We start from the raw sequence: 15,638 nt of genomic DNA on the forward strand, positions 1-15,638 counted from the left end.
GCTGGTGGAGGGAGTTGGGGAAGTGGGTGCTGCTGAAACTGGAGCATGGGAGAGAGCATTGAGTGAGCAAAGGACAGAGCCGGGTATGGACATTCAACGATGGATAGCGTTGACTAACTCGGTTTACACGCAGTGAGGAAGTGGAGGCTATACAGGCCGAAGCAGGGGAATAGACGCAGAGTGACTACAGACGTGTGTCACGACATGTTATGTGCAGGCTAAGTTGGGGGGCGGTGGGGGTTGCAGTAGTGTTAATTGAATAAGTGACCAGATAAGATGCAAATATGATGTGTAATATTGAGTGTTTTGTTTTGGTTGTGTTGTTGTGGTTATAAAAAACGTAATACTTTTTTTTTTTTTAAATAAAAACATATTTGGGTTTTGCCTAACCTCTCAGAGTTCCCTGTTCACTATAACTAGGGTGGTCTCCTAAAAACCTGTTAACCAAGCCAGATTCTAGAAACCTAGTAGCACAGAGCTTCACATTTTACATACAACTGTTAGTGATCAGGATATGATTTTACCAATTTTAAAGTTTCTATTTTTAGTGCAGGTGCTGCAAAGGGACATCTCTATTGGTGAATAACTTGGGTACTAGACTTGGATGGCATCCGCAAGCAGTAAAGAAGTTTAATGCACAAACAGAATGTATTTTATTATTCGTCTGACCACATTATTTTTTTAGGTCCTCTTTTCACTCCCACCATGAAGAAGCAGTTGGAGCAAATGGGAGGTGATGGACACATTTTTTAAATGGATTTAACTAAAGGACCTCGGAAATACGATTCAATAGTTCAATCCAGAAAGAGGGATCTTAATATAGCCATACGATTACTCAAGACACATTGAGAACCCTTGTAGAATGCAGAGACAATTATAACAACTTATATATATAATTATCATGCACTTTTAGGAGAAAGCCAAATAATGTTATCTGGTTCTGCCACAAACAAAACCAGAGTTTTGGCGTGTTATGAATGAATACACTAATATTCAGATTGGCCATCAACTCAATTCTATTGCACCTGAAGTTTGGTCAAGCTATTACAGGTGTTAATATGCATCATCTGCTCTAATAAAAAGTGGGAGTCAGAATTTGATTACGATAGGATTCTTGAAATAGGGAGCCACCCTCAAATGGTAACCTACTAAGCAGAGTGAATCTTAAAGCTAAAGCACTCATGTGTCAAATGTTGAAGCTAAATAAGAAATATGGGCACTATTCATCATTGCCAATAATTCGATATCGCAGGATGAAGTTTATCCCCTCCTCATATGGAGCAGAAATCTCTACCCATAAATACCTGGCTGTCTGGGATCATATTGAAGCCTTCATTTGGAAAAAAAGATTTGAGTTTGCCAGTAGGTGCACCAATCTCAGTGGTCAAGTTTGAATTAGGCCCAACATCTAATTAAAGCTACTGCAAAATGGAAATTTGGAAGTATCCTTGGAAACATTATGAACCCACCTGGCAGTTCCCTGTATGAAGACTTAAAAAAGCTTGCAGTAGATCAATCATCTATTGTAACAAATTCATGGGTTGATAAATGCCATTTATTTTTACTTAAACTGGATATGGTCTTCTGTGGTCGTCAGGTCATTCTGTGGGTCACCTACCTGGCGGGGTTCGGCTTCCCGACGTTGGGATATCCTGTCCTGGGGGCCTCCTTCGGTTGAAGCTGGGGAGACACCTGGTGTCGCAGTCTGCAATGGCTGTCGTGGGGGGGCGGCTTTCCCCCATCTGGTGGAGTGCCCTTAGGGGGCCGGATGGGGACTTGCGTCGGTGCCTACTGCATTTCTTCATCGGGGGGAGAGTAGGGGTTAGGGCTCAGCTACTGGGCCTGGCATGAATCTTCCTTGCACCCGTGGCTCCTGGGTGTCTTCTGCTAGATCCGGCGGCTCCCATTCGACCTGCCTAGTAACTTGGAGGGGGTGTGGGGCTGGTGGGTGCTTGCAGCCTCCCAACTCCCCAATGGTGGGCCTTGGAGTGGACTTGTTACGTTCACTTTGCATACGTTTGTTTTGCGGGTTGTTCTGGGGGGATGAATGAAGTGTCATGCTTGCCTGTGGTGTCCTCAGGAGGTATTCTGTAATGTTTCTCACCATCACGGCAACCTTTCCTGTCTGTGTCGCCCCTCTCCTGGGGCACCTTTGTGACTTTAGGGCATGGGGCTCATTCAGTGCTGGGACTGGCCTCTTGGAATTGGGGTATTACACTTGTGAACTGTGTGGTGGGTCACAAGGAGGACCCAGTGATATTTCTAATTAATGTTTTATTAAAGAAAAAGAACAAATGGAAAAGGGAAAGATGGAAGATCCGTGAGAGGAGGTGCAATCTTGCAGCTCCAGACTTGGTATTTTGTCCACCCCTCAAGGTGAGCAGTCCGGCTCAGCCATTTTCGTTTTCATTTTTTACTTTGCTTTTGTGCCTTTTTTCACCCCATGCTATCTCTGCCTCCTCTCACCCAGTTGCCTCCCACCAAAGTCCCTATTCCCACCCCACCCTCTCCTGTGATAGGTGCTTCGTCCAGGAAGAAGCCATCTTAAATGAGAGTCCCGGGCAGCCGGCTAAGGGCAGCTCCCACCACCTGCTTGCCATGGGTGCCATAGAAAGACGTTCTACTCTTACAAACAGGTAAGGTGGTAGGAATTGGGAGCACAGCCAGACTCTCACCACTGCACTGAATCTCGCTACACTCCAAAACTAGCCAATGTACTGAACTTAGAAGAATGTTGAGGGTAGTGAACGTATTGCAACTAGCCGGTCCGATGGCACAGCGAGTAGAGTGCTCGCTTTGACATCTGGGCAGAGACTGCTGACGCAAGTTCGAATCCAGGCAGGGCCAAACTCATCCTTTCATTCTTCTGAGGTCGATAAATGAGCACCACACCGTGAGTAATACTAAGCAGCACTCGGATGCCTGAGGGTTTGTAGCGCTATATAAATGCTAAATTATGAATTCCCACTGCATGCACTACTCCAAGACACATTGCACAACACCCGTCATATGAATATAGCTATCCCTGAGGATAAATTCGGTCTACCTGCAAACATGAGTCACATACACGCAGACTACCTCTCAACACCCATCCACATGTCAGCTCAACATGGGTAGCTAGCAGGGACTTGGCCACCAATACCCATCTTCGTATTTGGCTAAAACGCACATATGCACATTCTAAAACTATCGTACAAATTTCCCATACCTGGACTTCGGTCCCCAAGGCCATTCAACCTACAGCACATTGTGAACATACCAATGGTGAAAGGTGCTATACAAGGGAGTAGTTTCTTACCTGTAATTCCATTTTCCCAGCGTTGGTATTTGTCATGGATTCACATGCTGTGAATATTTCCTGTCAGGCTGGGAAAACTCGGTAACTTAATATAGCGGTTTTCCAAAGGAAAACCTTGACACAGTGTTCTATCAACGTATTTCTGGGTGCTTTAGGCTGCACCAATAGGACGTCCAGTATAAATAGCCCTGCCCCCGCAGCTTCCCTTCAGATTTTAACCTCCCCAAAATGGAGGAACCCCAAAACTTATGTTTACCTGAAAGGGAGGCCAGAGGGCGCATGTGAATCCATGAAAAACACCAACGCTGGAGAAATGGAATTACAGGTAAGAAACTACTCCCTTCTCCAGCACTGGATCTTTCATGGATTCACATGCTGTGAATAGACTACAAAACAGTATGATAACCTGGAGGTGCATAACAGGCAAACAAGACCCCATGCCCCAGGCAACATGAACCAATATTATCAAAACATCAATTTTCAGTTATGACCGAAAACATTAGAAAAACCAAACTCCGGCAGCTGCAGGGCTTACCTTATTGGAACAGGCGCTGGAGGACTGCACGCCCCACCTGCACATGCTCTACATGTTGTTGACCCAGACAGTGTCTGGTGAAGGTGTGCGGCACCGCCCATGTCACTGCTTAGCAAATCTCACTGAGCGGTATGCCTGCCCACTGCGCCATCGCTGTGGACCTCGTAGAATGGGCCCTGGGAGTGGCCCGCAAAGGCTTGCCGGCTTTCTCATGGCAGAAAGAAAACGTAGATGATACCAAACAGTCCTAGCTTCGAAATAGACTTCCCTCTGTTGGAGGGGCCGAAAGCCACAAATAGTGTCCTGAAGTCCTGTCCAGATAAAATTTCACAGCCCTCTTGACATCCAAGGAATGCAGCACTTTCTCCGCTGGAGTGGTAGTATTTGGAAAAAAAGGTGGGCAAGGCTTTCATAGTGTTCTTGTGAAACTCTGACAGAATCTTAGGAATAAAGTGAGGATTTGTAGACAGGCAAACCTTGTCCCTCATGAAACTCAAATAAGGTGGGTCGATGACCAGAGCCTGAAGTTCTGAAACCCATCTGGCAGACATAGTGGGCAATAAAAAAGCGACCTTCCACGTGAGAAACTTCACTGTCGTCGTGGATAGAGGCTCAAATGGTGGTTTTATGAGGGTCGAGAGTACCACATTGAGACTCCAGACTGGAGCAAACCTCTACTTTGGGGGGGTAGGCGGGGGGGGTGGGGGGTAATGTCCGGAACAGGCCTTTGAGGAAATGTTTAATCAATGTGTCACTGAAAAGAGGTGTAGAGTTGTGCTGCCTTGTGAACCTAGAGATGGCAGCCAAGTGGACCTTGATCGAATATAATGCCAGACATCCCTTCGCCAACTACATAAGATACGGCAGAAGTTGTGGCAGCGACACCTGTAACGGCTGCTTTGGCTGCACCGACCACCAGGCACAGAACCTTTTCCACTTTCGACTGTAAGACACATTGGTAGATGGCGCCCATGCAGCTGCCAAGATGCAGCGACAGTCCCGCAGAATCCTTAGGTGTCTGAATTCAGAGTGGTCATGAGCCATGCTGCAAGGCTGAGGGATCATGGGTCGTGTTGCCACACCTTTCCCTAGTCTGCGACAGCAGATCCGGCTCTGACCCCAGATGAAGAGGGTCGTCTACTGTTAGCTGAAGAAGGTTCGAGAACCAGGTCTGTTGGGGCCAGAAAGGGGCCACCAAAATCACCTTGCACAGAACTTAGCGAACCATCTGGATCGTTTTCCGGATCAGAGGAAACTGAGGGAACGCGTACACGAACAGGCCCGTCCACGGGTATGAGAACGTGTCCCCCCTCGAGTCTGGATGAGCCACCCTGTTGCCGAATAGACTGCACTGCTTGTTTTCTGGGCTGGTGAATAAGTCCAGAGGGGGAGACCCCCCCCCACCCCCTATTTCTTGAATATCCTCGCCACTTGGGTGTCCTTCAGTTGCCATTCGTGCATCTGAATGGTGTCTCTGCTGAGAGCATCCACCAAACGTTCTGAACCCCTGGCAAATAGTAAACCACTAAGTGAACCCTGCGTGCTATGGCCCAGTGCCAAACCACTTGAGCCTCCTGGGACAGGGGCTGTGAATGCGTGCCTCCCTGTTTGTGCAGATAAAAACATTGTGAGGGTGTCGTCTTTCAGAATCCGGACCACTGAGCCCTGAATTAGGGGCAGACAAGACTTCAGTGCACTGCCTTCAACTTCAGAATGTTGATGTGCAATGAAGCCTCCTTGATGGACCATGAGCCTTGGACCTGAAAATGGTCGAGGTGCGCCCCAAAGCCCACCTGGGAAGCGTCTGTCACAATTGTGTACTGAAAATCCAGCTCCTCCAGGGGCATCCCCTTCACTATGTTGTCGGGGCGAGTCCACCACTGCAGGGCGTCTGCCAACGGCCGGGAGATGAGAACCTTGTCGGACCAGGAAGGCATAGCATCCCTTGGCTAATTTTAGCGTTTTTTTCAATTTTTATGTGTTCATTATATTGTGCAGTGCTGTAACTAACCATTGTGGTTGGCTGCATGATCCTTTAGTGACTAGATTGCCCTTTGTGGATTTATTTTTTGGCCCCTTTGCCTTCAGATCTGAATAGGCGATTGTGGTTTCCCTTATCGAGTGACTTTCTTCGCTCGCACGGGAAACCCCTTTTTGGGATCAATCAAGTAGCATCTAGGTCTACTGTGATTTATTTCTTTGACTTTTTCACTTACAGCCAACAGTGAAACTAGCACTCAGTCACTTTACACGATGTCACTTTGCGTATTTTTTGTACAGAACGTCAGATGATTTAATACTTATTTTAACAAGTACAAATTCTAAATAAATACAGTATTTTTAACGATTGTTTCGTTCTTAGTGGATTGATCTGTGTTGTGACCCTTGGGGGTCCTCCCCTGTTTTGGTGGCCTTTTAGCAGCCTGTTTGATTATCTTCAATTCATTCCGCTGGCTGGTTTTTCATTTATATTGATCGCTGCTTCCCCTCTGCCAGCGAAGTAGGGGAAACCCACCTCTTTGTTTTGCGGGACCAGGAACAGAGGACATGTGACCATCTTGAAGTGAGAAACTGCTGCACCGGCCGCATGAACAGCCAACAATTCGGGGTGAGTGGGATGCAGGACGCTGTGGTGCCAAGAAGAGACATGTAAACCCGGACAGTGACCAATGTTCCCGGGTCAAAGGAGCCCACCATGGATAACAGTTTCTCTATTCTGTCGACCGATGGCTTCAACAGATTGAGCTCCATATGAAACTGGGCCCCTAGAAAAACCAAGTCCCTGGAGGGCGTCAGACAAGATTTGGCGAAGTTGACTGCAAAGCCCAGACACTATAACAGGAGCATTGCTGCTTGGAGAGACTGACGTCCGCTGACGAGTCACCCCACTGAATAACCAGTCGTCCAGGTACGGATAAACATGATGTCCCTCCCTGTGGAGGTAAGCTGCCACCGGAGCCAGGGACTTGGTGAACATTCCTGGAGCAGACTTGAGGCCTAAGGGGAGAACCCGTTACCCACCATGAACCGTAGGAACTTGCGATGTTTGGGGTGCATCGGGATGTGGAAATAAGCATCTTCGAGATCCAACAACGACAAAAATTCCCCTGGCTGAACCGTATGCATGAAGTCTAGCAACATTAGCATCCTGAACTTTAGGCGTTACAAATTTTTGTTCAGTGGCCGTAGGTCCAAAATGGGACACCATTTTGTTTGGTTTTTTAATGAAAAAAAACCAGGAGTAGGTGCCTCTTCCTCTCTCCAAACCGGGACCTTCTCTATCGCCCCCTTCTGCAGCATTAGACGCACCTCCAGCGCAAGACTTGTTGATGCAGCTGCGACACCTTCACTGGTGGAATAGGGAGCTGCGGACGCCAGAACTCCGAGTGGCCATGTTGGCCTGCATCCAGCACCCATCGGTCCGTCGTAATTAAACACAACTTGTCGACATGTTGCGCCACTCTCCCTCCAAATTAACTGCCAATATGGCCGTCATTGTTGAGGCTTGGATTGCCGGCTTCTATTTGTGGAGGAGAATGGACCCCGCTTTCGCCTAGTTTGATAGTCCTTGTTCCGCTGAGCAGACTGGAAAGAGCGTTGGAAACCTTGGGAGGAATAGCCGGAGCGATTGGACCTTTGTTGCAAGATCCTGTAAACCTGGCGTTCCCTGAAATGAGCGAAAGAGGTGCCTACCCTGCAGAGTCGCCAGGGACCTCGCTGCATCAGAGTCATCCTTCAGATTCTTCAGTGCCTTGTCAATCTTCTCCTTAAACAGCTGCTCTCCCTCGCAAGGCATGTCCACCACCTTGTGCTGAACCTCAAGCCTAAAATCGGTACAGCGCAGCCAGGCCTACCTCTGGAGGACGACCGAATTATTAATCTGTTTGAACCCGGATTCTGCTGGGTCCAAAGCAATATTAATGCTATGATTGGAGGCTTCCTCCCCCTCTCGAACCCGAAGCATTGCCTACTTTCCTTTGTTACTCAGGCAAATGGTCCAGTAGTGGAGCTAATCTGTGCCACATCTCTCTGTCGTAGTCCGCCATGATCGCCAACGAGTTGGCCGCCTTGACCGTCGTAGCCCCCACCATAAGCACCTTCTTGCCAAAAGCATCCAGCTTACGGTCTTCATTGTCTGGGAGAGTCAAACACTTGTGCTGGCTAGGCGCCTTCCTACTGGCTGCCGCCAACACCATCGTCTCCGGAGTGGGATGCGACGTGAGACACTTGGGCATGACTCTGGCGTCACACTTTTTCTCTAAGCAGCCCTTGACTGCAGGTTCCGTGAACAGATGGCGCATCGTGCAAAGTCCTTCCTGCCACACATGGTTCAAGATGGGGATAGTGAAGACCGCCTTACGCCTCTTCCCCATGTGGTCAAACAAAAAACAGCCTTTCCTCTCCTCTTCCGGAGTAATGCCAAACTCATGGCAAGCCTTTGCCATCATGGCATGAAAGGCTCCCACATCATCCGGCAGGGAAGGCTGTGCTGTGCTGGGCTACTCGGGGGATCCACCTCTGGATCCGTATCCCAGGTATCAGCCTGTCTGGGCGACGAGACTGTCGACAGAGTGTACGGTGGAACACAATCAGGCTCAGATTCCGCCCGTTCTCCTTCCTGATCCCTACGAGGAGGGGGTGAACCCCCTAGGCGATGGTACAGGCAGCTGGCCCGGGGGAGACTTTTGCGGGTGCTCTGGCGAGGGGCTCCCAAAACTAACTTCCTTGAACAACCGGCAAGTCCTGCCCCACAGGCCCCACCGGGGCTCGTATCAGGAGCTGGACACACAAACTGTCCCAGGAGCGAGTGCAGCGTATTAAGCACCTGCACTGAAAGCAACGAGTGCGGATTGACCAATGGATACTGAGGCAGAACAGCCCCCAGGCTTCCAGACGTGGGTGTAACCGCCGGCTGCAGATCCAACACTGAAGGATCGAGAAACGGATGGCCCTCCTCCTCAGGACTCGAGTCAAAGTCATAGGTCGAGGGGTCTTGCTGGAGAATCTCCATCTGCAGCAAAGGCGCAAAGCCGGTCCCAGACTGCCACAGCATTTCACCCCCCCCCCCCCGAGGTCAACGGACCTCCCGCGGCCACCAATGGAACCGGGGTCTTCAGCAGTTCCACACCTGCTGAAGCAGTCATTGACGAGCCACTCATTGACGCCGCAGTCATCAGATCGAAGGCAGCAACACAATAGTCGACGGAGGATCCCCCGTCGAAGAGCTAGTCGACGTCGGAAACAAGCACACAGCCGGGGGTTTGGCTTTCGAAGAGGACCACTTGGACGCGTAGCTGGAGCAATGTCTGGAAGACTCATGGCCTGAAGACGAATGACACCGGTCCTTCGCTGACTTTTGTCGACAAGGAAGAATGGGACCTCGATTTTTCCTTGTCTGATATCAAGGGCCTGCGCGAGGGTTCCGTAGACTTCTCCGGCAGGCCTCTCGCCTCCTTTGACTTCTCAGCCCTCCGTGCAGGCATGCCCTAAGGCCTCTCCCCACCTCCTCCCTTTCCCCCCTCCCCCGACTCCCCGTCCCATTTTGCAGCGGCAGTGCCTCGGATATCTCACCACCTTTTCCCAAATCCGACGCCAGACCTGTCCCGTGTGCTGCTTTTTAGGCGTTGGCTCCGCTGACTGTGCCCTATGGTGCGAAGGCAACCTTTTTGACGAAAGAGTAGAGGGCTTGGCACCACGGGTCAAACCGATGTCCGATCCCGGATAGGCCCCCCCATTCAACCAGCAAATCAACCGCTGGTTAAGGTCCTGGAGAGTCTTCGGGGAGAACCCCAGGCAAATTTCACAGTTCTCCACAGAGTGATTGGGGTACAGGCAGTACAGTCTGCATGGCCATCCCCTTCATACATGTTCTTGAAGCCGCAGGTCTCACACGGCCAAAATAACTTCTTCGGGCCCAGAGATATGATGGGGACTGGAAAAACACTGGAACAGCGTAGAAAAACGAAGAGCAAATTCTAAAGAGAGAACACGAGCTGATCCCAACAGTTTGGAGACTGTTGAAATCTTAAAGGAAGCCGCAGGGCGGGGCTATTTATACTGGACATTCTGTTGGTGTGGCCTAAAGCACCCATACAGACGTTGATAGGACACTCCGTGTCGAAGTTTTTCATAGGAAAACCGCAATATCAAAGTTACTGAGGTTTCCCAGCCTGACGACGGGAAATAATCACAGCAGGTGAATCCATGAAAGATTCAATGCTGGACAAATAAATGACAGTTACATTACATGTATACAGGGATTTTTTGTATAGTAGCACAGTAGCGTCTAATAAACTGTGGCAGCTAGATTGGATTGACCCCAAAGTGGAAATAGCAAAATACAAATTATAAATTCATAGTTTACAAAAGTAGAAATTGGATCAAGTTCCACAGTATCTACTTAAACTTCCCCATCCTTTTTGAGGGAAGCAATTCATGAGGATCCGCTCCAATGCTTTTCCATCCCTGGAGATCTTAGGCCCTTGCTTTAAAGACTAGAGAAATCTGTAGATTATGTGGTCATGTCTATTGGAAACTTTAGAACATCTTGTACTGCAGTACTTCTCAAATTGTGTACATTCCATGGAGTCAAACATGAGCTCTGCTTTTGGAGGCAGAGGTTTGGATGGCACACAACATTCTCTGATTTTAACAGTGCGTTTTGTAGAATACTTCTTTCCGAATAACGAAACGAGAAACACGCTATAATATAGCATTGGAGTAGAGTATTAATTGGTTTTTAGTAATGTGTTTTGAAAATTATAAGTTACTCACCGTAGTGACTAATGTACTCTTAGTCCCTAGTCCCCTTTCCTCCATACTGCATGGGCGTCCCTTCCAAGGGACGGGAGATGGAACCTTTTTCACCAGAAAAAAACCTTCCCCTTTAAATTTAGAGGCGTATGGGGGTGCAGCCCTGGGAGCATGCACTGCCCTGACTCGGTCCTCCGGCGATACACCTCAGTCCCCATAGACGCGTCGACAATGGATTAACCTTGCCTAATGACACCAGTTTTATTAGGGGGGGGCTGGGGGGGTGGTGGGACGTATGGAGGAAAGGGGACTAAGTACGTTAGTCACTACGGTAAGTAACTTATAATTACTCTTGCATTCCGTCCCTGTTCCTCCATACTGCATACTGCATGTGCGATTACAACTGAATGTAGCCCCAGGGTGGAGAGGAGACCCTCCTTGACCAAACAGGTTTCTAAGAACCGCCTGTCCGAAAGCCACGTCGGATCTAGAGCTGGCATCCAAACAGTGGTGCTTGCAGAAAGCCGAAGGGGTGGCCCATGTAGCTGACATGCTTATGACTTGCCAGGGGACATACCGCTGGAATGCGATGGCCGTTGCCTTGGCTCTGACCGCGTGGGCGTGCATGTTGGCCGGCAGTGGCTTATGCTGTCCCTCGTAAGCTTCTTTGATGGCCGCAACCATCCAATGGGCTATGGAGGACTTGGAGGCCTGATATCCCGGTCTTGCTCAGCCGAAGGTGACAAAAAGTGTGTCCGACTTGCGGAAGCCCTTGGTCCTGTTTAAGTATAATTTCAGGGCACGGCTGACATCAGGCAGCACAGAACTCTGTGCCTCGTCCTTGGGCTCAGCAGAAAACGTAGGCAGCACTATTTCTTCATTCAGATGGGATGTGGAAGGCACCTTAAGTAGAAATGCTGGGTGTGTCTGCAGTACTACTTTATCCCTGTGAAACGTAGTATAGTGTTCTGAGGCGACCAGCACCTGGATTTTGCTCATCCTGCAAGCCGAGGTGAGGCCAACTAGTAAGGCCGTCTTGATGGTGACCAGCCTGATGTCCGCGGACGCCACTGGCTCAAATGGTTTGTGCACCGGGGCACCCAACACTATATTGAGGTACCACACAGGGTGTGGCCTCTTGTTGGGCAGGTAGAGTCTGGCGAGGCCCGTTAGATACTTCTTAACAATCTGGTTGGAGGAGCAGAAGACCTCCTCTGAGTTTCTGTAGGCCCCTATAGCTGCCAAGTAAGTGCCGAGCCGAGTGGGCGAGGTGTGCCGAGAAGGAGAGCACATCGTCCAATGTACATGCAAGGAGGTTGATATCCTTCGAGTCTGCCCAGTGGCAGAACCTGGTCCACTTGCTCTTATACTGGGCCCTGGTAGCTTTGCTCCTGGCACCCTGTATGATCTCTAGATCAGCCTGGGACAGGCTGAGGTGTACTAGCGTGACCTGCTCAGGAACCACGCTGTGAGGGCTAGTTTCTCTGGGGCGGAGTGAATGACTGCCACCCCTGCTGCACCAGAAGCTGTGCTGGGCCCGTCGGAAGGCGAATGGGAGGTCTCTCTGAGAAGCTGAGCAGCTCTGAGAACCAAGGCCTGACTAGCCACCATGGAGCTATCAGAATGACGCCGAGTTGGCGAGACTCATTGATATTGCATATCACCCTGTTTATCAGTGGCATGATCGGGAAGGCGTATGCTGTCATGCCATTCCACTGAATCTGAAATGCGTCGCCCAGGGAGCTGGGGCCCTGCCCTTGCCAGGAGGCGAACTGTTGACACTTCCTGTTGTTGCAGGAGGCAAAGAGATCCACCTGGGGATGTCCCCATCTGCGGAAGATATCCTGCAGTACGAAGTAGTTTAGCTGCCACTCGTAATTGTCTGCTCCCAGCCTGCTGGGGCTGTCCGTCTCAAGGTTGGATTCCCCAATAAAGGTGGATGGCCGTGAGGTAGATATTGTTCTCCAGGGCCCATTCCCACATGCTGACTTGACTGCCAGTCTGCACAGTGGAGGGGACCTGGTACCTCCCAGCTTGTTAACATAGAACATGCTGGTCGAGTTGTCTGTCCCCATGAGGATGACCTTGCTCTCGATTACCGGGAGGAAGGCTCTGAGCGCTAGCCAGATCGTCTTCAGTTTCAGCCAATTGATGTGGTACTCCTGTCGGGTCCAGGTGCTATAGACGCAGTGGTTGTCCAGGGTGGCATCTCCATCCCTCAAGAGAGGAGTCTGTAGTGATGGTGAACTGTGGGGTAGGTTGCCTGAAGGGCTTGCTCGTTCGCAGGTTGCAGTCCCTGGACCACCATGTGAGGTCCAGGTGAAGAGAAGGAGGAACGATGAGCATATCCGCCCGAGAGCCCCATTCCTGGTTCCATGATGCCGCAAAGTGCAGCTGTATCCTCCTCATCCTGAGGATCATGTGGGGGACGGCCAATAGGACTGCTGCCATGAGACCCAGTAGATGTTGGTACCACCAGGCCAATGTCACTTCTCTGCTGAGGAAGTGCGCAGTGGCCCTCTTGATGGCCATGATCTTGTCCTCCAAAGGAAAACCTCTCTCGGAGCCTGTGTCCCAGATGAGCCCCAAGAAGGTCAAGAGGCTGCGTAGCCTGCAGCTGTGACTTCTTGAGATTGAGCGAAAAGCCCAGATCGTGAACTGTGCTCATGAGGGCGTACGAGCTGCGGTGCCCTGACAAACCAGTCGTCGAGGTACGGATAGATGTGGTGGCCCCAAGCCCTGAGGAGGTCCACCACTGTGTTCATCAGCCAGGTAAAGACCCTTGGGGCCGAGTTGAGGCCGAAGGGAAGCACCTTGTATTGGAAATGGTAGCCCAGGATCCTGAATCGTAGAAAAGAACGATGAGGCTGCCAGATCGGGACGTGTAAGTACGCATCCTTCAGATCCAGGGAGCACATCCAGTCTCCCCTGCACAATGTGGCGGCTATTCAAGCTGGCATAACTTTTTTGTAGAGGTAGGGAGAGGTTGAGGGTGGAAAGGTCCAGCACAACTCCCAGGCCCGCCTGGTCCTTTTTCTGAATGGCAAAAATCCTGGAGTAGAAGCCCAAGCCTCTCTGGGAGGCTGGGACTTCCTCCACTGCCTGGCTCTTGACGAGTGACCAGAACTCCGCTAAAAGAGTTGCTGTCCCAACCTGTGGGCGTGGATGGGAAGAGGGAGGAGAGGCTGGGATGGGTAGGCGGTACCCTGTGGATACTACCGAGAGGATCCAGGGGTATGGAAAATTCTGGTGCCCGAACTGTGCATGAAGAGCAAGCCTGCCCCCCACTGGAGACACGTGGACCCGGAGGGGCATGTCATGCTTTTCCATCTGAGGCTATTGCAGAGGGGGATTGGAAAAAGCCCTTATTCCCCCCCCACCGCCCTTTTGTTGTTTGAGCCGATGTTGGGTCAGCGAACGGTGAGGCTGCCTGGACCTCCGCTCTTGGAAGCCGCGGAACCCTCCTTATGTACCCCCCCCCCTTGTCCGAGCACTGCTGTGACTGGGTGTGCATTTTGGGCATGGTCATTGTAAGGATGGATAAAGACTTGGCAGTTTGTGAGCCGTTTTTCTTTTTGTCCAGCTCCTCGTCCGTGGTGGAGTGGAAGAGGTCACCCCGTTCGAAACGGAAGGTCTAATATGCGTTCCTGGACATCCGGTTTGAATTTAGTAGCACAGAGCCAGGCTGTTGTTCTCATGTCCGTGGCAATGCAGATGGCCCGGCCAGAGTTGTCAATGTGGGCCACGGTGGACTCCATGATGTCTTGTGCCACCATCTTGGCCTCAGCCAGTCCCGCCTTGAATCGTGATCGGCTCTGAGCCGGAAGCTCTAGGAGGAAAACAGCAATTTCTTGCCAAAGCTTCTGGTTAACAGCTGCCAGCATGGCATTGGCTTGACAAAGTTGCAGGGACGCGTTGGGAATACAGCTTCTTCCTGTACGCCTCAAAGATCTTCTCCTCCTTGTCTAGCAACGCCGCAGAGTAAGAGGCCAAGGACGACTGAGGCTTGGAGTATAGTGATGCCACAGCGATCACCGAAGAGTGCGGCTAAGGGTGGGCCGATATCAAGAGCGAATCCCCCTCCATCTGCCTGTACTTGGCGTCCAGGCATCGTTTGACAGGCTGGGCAGAGTGGGGCTTTCTCCAGCCCTTTTTGGCCAAAGCGACTACGTCCTTCTGCATCTTAATCCCTGTTCTCGCTGCAGGATTTAGCGTGAGGACTTCGGCGAGGATCCCCTCTGATGGTTGCTAGACCTCGGGTTGAGGAAGGCCCAAGTACTCTGCCAGCCCTGCCAGAGGTTCATGGAAGGCCTTGGCTGATGATAGTGTATCGGAGTCGTCCTTCTCATCTGTGTCCACCTGAGGGTCTGGTACCGGTGGAGGGGTGCTTGGAGCCGTAGGCTGGGGTGTGGCCACCGGAGCCAGAAGCTGCAGCGGAGGCTGGTACGGAACCACCTGCACTATTGGTAGGGCCAGAGCGGACAGCGGAGGCTGAACAGGGGCCAGGGGTGCCTGTATTGGGGCCATCGGCACGAGAGCCGATGGCGGGAGCACGTCCCTGATGGTGTCCCTGAGGATGACCCCCAGCCAAGGAGATTTCATAAGCCTGAGGAACCTTTCAAAAAAATCTGCCTTCACAGGCCAGAGGGGTGGTAGTCGATATTGACAGGGTATTGGGCGGCTGCTGGAACCGTTGCGTACCCTGCCCATACGGACGCAGTGGAAACCCTGCCCTGCAAATGAAGGGTAGGCTGTAGGCCACATACCTTGTTGACACCAGCCCCACCTTGACACACATTCCTCCACCTGCTCCCTCCCTTGGTGAATTATCGGGTGGGTGTCAAATGTCTGGCACAGCAGCCATTTTGTCGAGCTGCCTTCTACGTGCCTGCGTCGTGTTGCTTGGCTCACCGGGCACAGCCCCGTCCAGGACTCCCTCAGGCCGAGACCTGGTAGGTGTTTGGCCCTTGGCGGATCTGCTGGAAGAACTGCGTGTAGGCACCCCCTCGGACATGTTGCCAGTACTAGGGCATGGCCCCTCCTGTAAAGACC

General features: G+C 51.0%; 1 protein-coding gene across 18 annotated transcripts in view; it reads right to left on the reverse strand.

Annotated features, from left to right (window-relative positions):
• MARK2 (microtubule affinity regulating kinase 2) overlaps positions 1–15,638 on the reverse strand; it is a 1,484,563-nt gene that overhangs the window by 612,635 nt on the left and 856,290 nt on the right. The gene's annotated exons all lie outside the window — the stretch shown is intronic.

The sequence above is a fragment of the Ambystoma mexicanum genome, chromosome 2p (assembly GCF_040938575.1).
Source record: "Ambystoma mexicanum isolate Mex_15411 chromosome 2p, UKY_AmexF1_1, whole genome shotgun sequence".
Lineage (NCBI taxonomy): Eukaryota > Metazoa > Chordata > Amphibia > Caudata > Ambystomatidae > Ambystoma > Ambystoma mexicanum.